Here is an 8,702-nt window from a genome sequence, read left to right as displayed (position 1 = left end):
TTCCCTGACCGGGAATCGAACCCGGGCCGCGGCGGTGAAAGCGCCGAATCCTAACCACTAGACCACCAGGGAAACTAACGACAAAAAATGTAACCTGGGCTGACAGTATACCACTCACCTTTTATTTTGATTTCCGAGTTTTCATTAGAAGTATACAAAATTACATGTTTAAAATGAACACAAGTGACATCTTCAGCCAATCACAACACCGATTGTTGTTCGCTGGAACATGAAATCGACAGTGAGGTGAAATAGTCCCAAAAGCTGCTCATGTGTAACTTCCAATTTCCTAAACCCACCAACCTTATCACTGTGGCCCCTGTGAAACTGACAACTCGTCATCCGGCGGACATTCATTCGTAATTTCAAATAACTCATTTTAATTTTTGAAAACATAGTTAATCCTTTTCGCAATTAAGTTTTGATCAAAATTAGAATAGTTTCCAATTTTTGTTGATCTTTTTCTGAACTGAAACTATCACACGTTTGCGGAACAAACACAAACTCTCCTGTTTCACACTGGGCAGGAATATTAAAAAGTACTCATCTGTAACTATGAGGGAAGCTTCCTGGTTCCGATATGTTGTTAAACGTTAACACAACACGTCATCTCACAGCCCTGTGACATTTACACTTCCACAAGTTTTGAATGAGATTATTTCTTGCCTGGCTCTACAGTGGGTGAGAGAGGGACAAGCAGCAGGATTTTACCCGAACGCGGGGACTGCAGCTTCAATCAGCGGGTTACTGCCCATCCCGGGGACACTCCAACCAGGAGCAAAGCTCCCAATATACCGAGCACAGGCTCAGAAACATGCAGGTAGATTATACCCCGCTCACTGAACCTCCGAGCAGCATTTACACAATTCCTCAGTCAGTGGAACATCCTTTGAGCTTCTTTAGGTGTATTCAGATCCTGTGACCTCAATGGACTGAATAATTTCAGTTAGATGTTTTCTTGTCATCACGTTGGTGATTTGCACCGAGATCGGGGAGATATTTCTGTCTGCGAGAGCAATAACATCTGACCCAATACCACGCAGATTTGCGATGCGTCAACATCTCTCTCACTTGCATTGCAGCCAATCACTGACCGTTTCTTCCTGCCTCTATATTTGTTCTCGACCTGATGCACTTGTGACTTTTTCAGCTCTGATGTGAAACGACAAATATCACTTAACTGATCCTGGCACAGCTCTTTCCTGTGAAACTGCGATTCAGCTTCGTTGAACGGTTTGGTGGACAGCAATAATTCATCATTCCCTGACCGGGAATTGAACTTCTCCTTTGAGCTTCTTCTGTTGTATTCAGCTCCTGTGACCTCAATGGACTGAATAATTTGAGTTCGAAGTTTTCTTGTCATCACGCCCGAGATTCGGACCCTGATCGGGCGTGGGGGATTATTGTGCCCGTGTGAGCATCAAAATCTGGCCCAATACCACTCAAATTTTCGCTTGCTTCATAATCTCTCTCACTTTGCAGCCAATCACTGTCCGTTTCTTCCTGCCTCTGTCTTTGTTCTCCACCTGCTGCACTTGTGACTTTTTCAGCTCTGATGTGAAACGACAAATCTCACTTAACTGATTCTGGCAGAGCTCTTTTCTGTGAAACTGCGATTCAGTTTCATTGAACATTCTGCTGGACAACAATAATTGATCATTCCCTGACCGGGAATCGAACCCGGGCCGCGGCGGTGAAAGCGCCGAATCCTAACCACTAGACCACCAGGGAAACTAAAGAAAAAAAATGTAACCTGGGCTGACAGTATATCACTCACCTTTTATTTTGATTTCCGAGTTTTCATTAGAAGTATACAAAATTACATGTTTAAAATGAACACAAGTGACATCTTCAGCCAATCACAACACCGATTGTTGTTCGCTGGAACATGAAATCGACAGTGAGGTGAAATAGTCCCAAAAGCTGCTCATGTGTAACTTCCTATTTCCTAAACCCACCAACCTTATCACTGTGGCCCCTGTGAAACTGACAACTCGTCATCCGGCGGACATTCATTCGTAATTTCAAATAACTCATTTTAATTTTTGAAAACATAGTTAATCCTTTTCGCAATTAAGTTTTGATCAAAATTAGAATAGTTTCCAATTTTTGTTGATCTTTTTCTGAACTGAAACTATCACACGTTTGCGGAACAAACACAAACTCTCCTGTTTCACACTGGGCAGGAATATTAAAAAGTACTCATCTGTAACTATGAGGAAAGCTTCCTGGTTCCGATATGTTGTTAAACGTTAACACAACACGTCATCTCACAGCCCTGTGACATTTACACTTCCACAAGTTTTGAATGAGATTATTTCTTGCCTGGCTCCACAGTGGGTGAGAGAGGGACACGCAGCAGGATTTTACCCGAACGCTGGGACTGCAGCTTCAATCAGCGGGTTACTGCCCATCCCGGGGACACTCCAACCAGGAGCAAAGCTCCCAATACACCGAGCACAGGCTCAGAAACATGCAGGTAGATTATACCCCGCTCACTTAACCTCCGAGCAGCATTTACACAATTCCTCAGTCAGTGGAACATCCTCTGAGCTTCTTTAGGTGTATTCAGATCCTGTGACCTCAATGGACTGAATAATTTCAGTGAGAAGTTTTCTTGTCGTCACGTTGGAGATTTGCACCGAGATCGGGGAGATATTTCTGTCTGTGAGAGCAATAACATCTGGCCCAATACCACGCAGATTTGCGATGCGTCAACATCTCTCTCACTTGCATTGCAGCCAATCACTGACCGTTTCTTCCTGCCTCTGTATCTGTTCTCGACCTGATGCACTTGTGACTTTTTCAGCTCTGATGTGAAACGACAAATATCACTTAACTGATTCTGGCACAGCTCTTTCCTGTGAAACTGCGATTCAGCTTCGTTGAACGGTTTGGTGGACAGCAATAATTCATCATTCCCTGACCAGGAATTGAACCCGGGCCGCGGCGGTGAAAGCGCCGAATCCTAACCACTAGACCACCAGGGAAACAGACAAACAGGGTTTTAACCCGTCTGACAGTATATCATTTGTCTTTCATTCTTATTTCCCAGTTTTAATTAGAAATATACAAAATTACATATTTAGAATGAACAGAAGTGACATCTTTAGCTAATCACAACACCGATTGTTGTTCGCTGTAACATGAAATCGACAGTGAGGTGAAATAGTCCCAAAAGCTGCTCATGTGTAACTTCCAATTTCCATAACCCACCAACCTTATCACTGTGGCTCCTGTGAAAGTTACAACGCAACATCCGGCAGACATTCATCTGTAAATAGGAATAACTCATTTCAATTGTTAAAAACATTTTTTGTCGCAATTAAGTTTTGATCAAAATTTGAAGTTTCCAGTTTATGTTGATCTTTTTCTGAAGTGAAACTATCACGTTTGCTGAACATAAACAAACTCCCCTGTTTCAGACAGGGCACGAACATTAAAATTTACTCATCTGTAATTATGAGGCAAAGCTTCCTCGTTCCGATTTGTTGTTAAACATTAACACAACACGTCATCTCACAGCCTTGTGACATTTACACTTTTGGAATGTGTTTCTCTCTTCCCCGGCTCCACAGTGGGTGAGAGAGGGACAAGCAGCAGGATTTTACCCTAATTCTCCATTCACCAGCTGCCAGCAGAACGCGGGGACTGCAGCTTCAATCAGCGGCTAACTGCCCATCCCGGGGACACTGTAACCAGGAGCAAAGCTCCCAATACACCGAGCACAGGCTCAGAAACATGCAGGTAGATTATACCCCGCTCACTTAACCTCCGAGCAGCATTTACACAATCCCTCAGTGAGTATCATTTCCTTTGAGCTTCTTCTGTTGTATTCATCTCCTGTGGCCTCAATGGACTGAATAATTTCAGTTCGAAGTTTTCTTGTCATCACGCCCGAGATTCGGACCCTGATCTGGAGGATAATTGTGTCGGTGTGAGCAACAAAATCTGGCCCAATAACACGCAGGTTTGCGCTTGCGTCAACATTTCTCTCACTTGCAGCCAATCACTGTCCGTTTCTTCCTGCATCTGTATTTGTTCTCGACCTGACTTTTTCAGCTCTGATGTGAAACGACAAATGTCACTGAACTGATTCTGGCAGAGCACTTTCCTGTGAAACTGCGATTCAGCTTCGTTGAACGGTTTGGTGGAGAACAATAAAGCATCATTCCCTAACCGAATTCTAACCACTAGACCACAAGGGAAACTGTCAAACAGGGTTTTAACCCGTCTGACAGTATATCATTCGCCTTTCATTCTTCTTTCCCAGTTTTAATTAGAAATATACAAAATTACATGTTTAGAATGAACAGAAGTGACATCTTAAGCTAATCACAACAGCAATTGTTGTTCGCTGGACCACGAAATCGACAGTGAGGTGAAATAGCCCAACAAGCTGCTCATGTGTAACTTCCAATTTCCTAAACCCACCAACCTTATCACTGTGGCCCCTGTGAAACTGACAACTCGTCATCCGGCGGACATTCATTCGTAATTTCAAATAACTCATTTTAATTTTTGAAAACATAGTTAATCCTTTTCGCAATTAAGTTTTGATCAAAACTAGAATAGTTTCCAATTTTTGTTGATCTTTTTCTGAACTGAAACTATCACACGTTTGCGGAACAAACACAAACTCTCCTGTTTCACACTGGGCAGGAATATTAAAAAGTACTCATCTGTAACTATGAGGAAAGCTTCCTGGTTCCGATATGTTGTTAAACGTTAACACAACACGTCATCTCACAGCCCTGTGACATTTACACTTCCACAAGTTTTGAATGAGATTATTTCTTGCCTGGCTCTACAGTGGGTGAGAGAGGGACAAGCAGCAGGATTTTACCCGAACGCGGGGACTGCAGCTTCAATCAGCGGGTTACTGCCCATCCCGGGGACACTCCAACCAGGAGCAAAGCTCCCAATATACCGAGCACAGGCTCAGAAACATGCAGGTAGATTATACCCCGCTCACTGAACCTCCGAGCAGCATTTACACAATTCCTCAGTCAGTGGAACCTCCTTTGAGCTTCTTTAGGTGTATTCAGATCCTGTGACCTCAATGGACTGAATAATTTCAGTTAGATGTTTTCTTGTCATCACGTTGGTGATTTGCACCGAGATCGGGGAGATATTTCTGTCTGCGAGAGCAATAACATCTGACCCAATACCACGCAGATTTGCGATGCGTCAACATCTCTCTCACTTGCATTGCAGCCAATCACTGACCGTTTCTTCCTGCCTCTGTATTTGTTCTCGACCTGATGCACTTGTGACTTTTTCAGCTCTGATGTGAAACGACAAATATCACTTAACTGATCCTGGCACAGCTCTTTCCTGTGAAACTGCGATTCAGCTTCGTTGAACGGTTTGGTGGACAGCAATAATTCATCATTCCCTGACCGGGAATTGAACTTCTCCTTTGAGCTTCTTCTGTTGTATTCAGCTCCTGTGACCTCAATGGACTGAATAATTTGAGTTCGAAGTTTTCTTGTCATCACGCCCGAGATTCGGACCCTGATCGGGCGTGGGGGCGGGGGGATTATTGTGCCCGTGTGAGCATCAAAATCTGGCCCAATACCACTCAAATTTTCGCTTGCTTCATAATCTCTCTCACTTTGCAGCCAATCACTGTCCGTTTCTTCCTGCCTCTGTCTTTGTTCTCCACCTGCTGCACTTGTGACTTTTTCAGCTCTGATGTGAAACGACAAATCTCACTTAACTGATTCTGGCAGAGCTCTTTTCTGTGAAACTGCGATTCAGTTTCATTGAACATTCTGCTGGACAACAATAATTGATCATTCCCTGACCGGGAATCGAACCCGGGCCGCGGCGGTGAAAGCGCCGAATCCTAACCACTAGACCACCAGGGAAACTAACGACAAAAAATGTAACCTGGGCTGACAGTATATCACTCACCTTTTATTTTGATTTCCGAGTTTTCATTAGAAGTATACAAAATTACATGTTTAAAATGAACACAAGTGACATCTTCAGCCAATCACAACACCGATTGTTGTTCGCTGGAACATGAAATCGACAGTGAGGTGAAATAGTCCCAAAAGCTGCTCATGTGTAACTTCCAATTTCCTAAACCCACCAACCTTATCACTGTGGCCCCTGTGAAACTGACAACTCGTCATCCGGCGGACATTCATTCGTAATTTCAAATAACTCATTTTAATTTTTGAAAACATAGTTAATCCTTTTCGCAATTAAGTTTTGATCAAAATTAGAATAGTTTCCAATTTTTGTTGATCTTTTTCTGAACTGAAACTATCACACGTTTGCGGAACAAACACAAACTCTCCTGTTTCACACTGGGCAGGAATATTAAAAAGTACTCATCTGTAACTATGAGGAAAGCTTCCTGGTTCCGATATGTTGTTAAACGTTAACACAACACGTCATCTCACAGCCCTGTGACATTTACACTTCCACAAGTTTTGAATGAGATTATTTCTTGCCTGGCTCCACAGTGGGTGAGAGAGGGACACGCAACAGGATTTTACCCGAACGCTGGGACTGCAGCTTCAATCAGCGGGTTACTGCCCATCCCGGGGACACTCCAACCAGGAGCAAAGCTCCCAATACACCGAGCACAGGCTCAGAAACATGCAGGTAGATTATACCCCGCTCACTTAACCTCCGAGCAGCATTTACACAATTCCTCAGTCAGTGGAACATCCTCTGAGCTTCTTGAGGTGTATTCAGATCCTGTGACCTCAATGGACTGAATAATTTCAGTGAGAAGTTTTCTTGTCATCACGTTGGTGTTTTGCACCGAGATCGGGGAGATATTTCTGTCTGTGAGAGAAATAACATCTGACCCAACACCACGCAGATTTGCGATGCGTCAACATCTCTCTCACTTGCATTGCAGCCAATCACTGTCCGTTTCTTCCTGCCTCTGTCTTTGTTCTCCACCTGCTGCACTTGTGACTTTTTCAGCTCTGATGTGAAACGACAAATCTCACTTAACTGATTCTGGCAGAGCTCTTTGCTGTGAAACTGCGATTCAGCTTCATTGAACATTTTTCTGGACAACAATAATTCATTATTCCCTGAACGGGAATCGAACCCGGGCCGCGGCGGTGAAAGCGCCGAATCCTAACCACTAGACCACCAGGGAAACTAACGACAAAAAATGTAACCTGGGCTGACAGTATATCACTCACCTTTTATTTTGATTTCCGAGTTTTCATTAGAAGTATACAAAATTACATGTTTAAAATGAACACAAGTGACATCTTCAGCCAATCACAACACCGATTGTTGTTCGCTGGAACATGAAATCGACAGTGAGGTGAAATAGTCCCAAAAGCTGCTCATGTGTAACTTCCAATTTCCTAAACCCACCAACCTTATCACTGTGGCCCCTGTGAAACTGACAACTCGTCATCCGGCGGACATTCATTCGTAATTTCAAATAACTCATTTTAATTTTTGAAAACATAGACCACCAGGGAAACAGACAAACAGGGTTTTAACCCGTCTGACAGTATATCATTTGTCTTTCATTCTTATTTCCCAGTTTTAATTAGAAATATACAAAATTACATATTTAGAATGAACAGAAGTGACATCTTTAGCTAATCACAACACCGATTGTTGTTCGCTGTAACATGAAATCGACAGTGAGGTGAAATAGTCCCAAAAGCTGCTCATGTGTAACTTCCAATTTCCATAACCCACCAACCTTATCACTGTGGCTCCTGTGAAAGTTACAACGCAACATCCGGCAGACATTCATCTGTAAATAGGAATAACTCATTTCAATTGTTAAAAACATTTTTTGTCGCAATTAAGTTTTGATCAAAATTTGAAGTTTCCAGTTTATGTTGATCTTTTTCTGAAGTGAAACTATCACGTTTGCTGAACATAAACAAACTCCCCTGTTTCAGACAGGGCACGAACATTAAAATTTACTCATCTGTAATTATGAGGCAAAGCTTCCTCGTTCCGATTTGTTGTTAAACATTAACACAACACGTCATCTCACAGCCTTGTGACATTTACACTTTTGGAATGTGTTTCTCTCTTCCCCGGCTCCACAGTGGGTGAGAGTGGGACAAGCAGCAGGATTTTACCCTAATTCTCCATTCACCAGCTGCCAGCAGAACGCGGGGACTGCAGCTTCAATCAGCGGCTAACTGCCCATCCCGGGGACACTGTAACCAGGAGCAAAGCTCCCAATACACCGAGCACAGGCTCAGAAACATGCAGGTAGATTATACCCCGCTCACTTAACCTCCGAGCAGCATTTACACAATCCCTCAGTGAGTATCATTTCCTTTGAGCTTCTTCTGTTGTATTCATCTCCTGTGGCCTCAATGGACTGAATAATTTCAGTTCGAAGTTTTCTTGTCATCACGCCCGAGATTCGGACCCTGATCTGGAGGATAATTGTGTCGGTGTGAGCAACAAAATCTGGCCCAATAACACGCAGGTTTGCGCTTGCGTCAACATTTCTCTCACTTGCAGCCAATCACTGTCCGTTTCTTCCTGCATCTGTATTTGTTCTCGACCTGACTTTTTCAGCTCTGATGTGAAACGACAAATGTCACTGAACTGATTCTGGCAGAGCTCTTTCCTGTGAAACTGCGATTCAGCTTCGTTGAACGGTTTGGTGGAGAACAATAAAGCATCATTCCCTAACCGAATTCTAACCACTAGACCACAAGGGAAACTGTCAAACAGGG

At 43.3% G+C, this 8,702-nt stretch overlaps 5 non-coding genes across 5 annotated transcripts; all 5 read right to left on the bottom strand.

The window, feature by feature from the left end:
* On the bottom strand, positions 1-72 carry trnae-uuc (transfer RNA glutamic acid (anticodon UUC)). The gene has a single exon. It is a non-coding gene; the product is annotated as a tRNA-Glu (tRNA).
* Positions 73-1,659: 1,587 nt separating this feature from the next.
* trnae-uuc (transfer RNA glutamic acid (anticodon UUC)) lies at positions 1,660-1,731 on the bottom strand. The gene has a single exon. It is a non-coding gene; the product is annotated as a tRNA-Glu (tRNA).
* Positions 1,732-2,918: 1,187 nt separating this feature from the next.
* trnae-uuc (transfer RNA glutamic acid (anticodon UUC)) lies at positions 2,919-2,990 on the bottom strand. The gene has a single exon. It is a non-coding gene; the product is annotated as a tRNA-Glu (tRNA).
* A 2,811-nt stretch (positions 2,991-5,801) lies between these two features.
* Positions 5,802-5,873, bottom strand: trnae-uuc (transfer RNA glutamic acid (anticodon UUC)). The gene has a single exon. It is a non-coding gene; the product is annotated as a tRNA-Glu (tRNA).
* Positions 5,874-7,060: 1,187 nt separating this feature from the next.
* On the bottom strand, positions 7,061-7,132 carry trnae-uuc (transfer RNA glutamic acid (anticodon UUC)). Its single transcript has one exon. It is a non-coding gene; the product is annotated as a tRNA-Glu (tRNA).
* Positions 7,133-8,702: the final 1,570 nt, after the last annotated feature.

This window comes from Scyliorhinus torazame, chromosome 5 (assembly GCF_047496885.1).
Source record: "Scyliorhinus torazame isolate Kashiwa2021f chromosome 5, sScyTor2.1, whole genome shotgun sequence".
Lineage (NCBI taxonomy): Eukaryota > Metazoa > Chordata > Chondrichthyes > Carcharhiniformes > Scyliorhinidae > Scyliorhinus > Scyliorhinus torazame.
The sequence above is the reverse complement of the archived record's forward strand: the minus strand, read 5'-3'. Positions and strand labels throughout refer to the sequence as shown.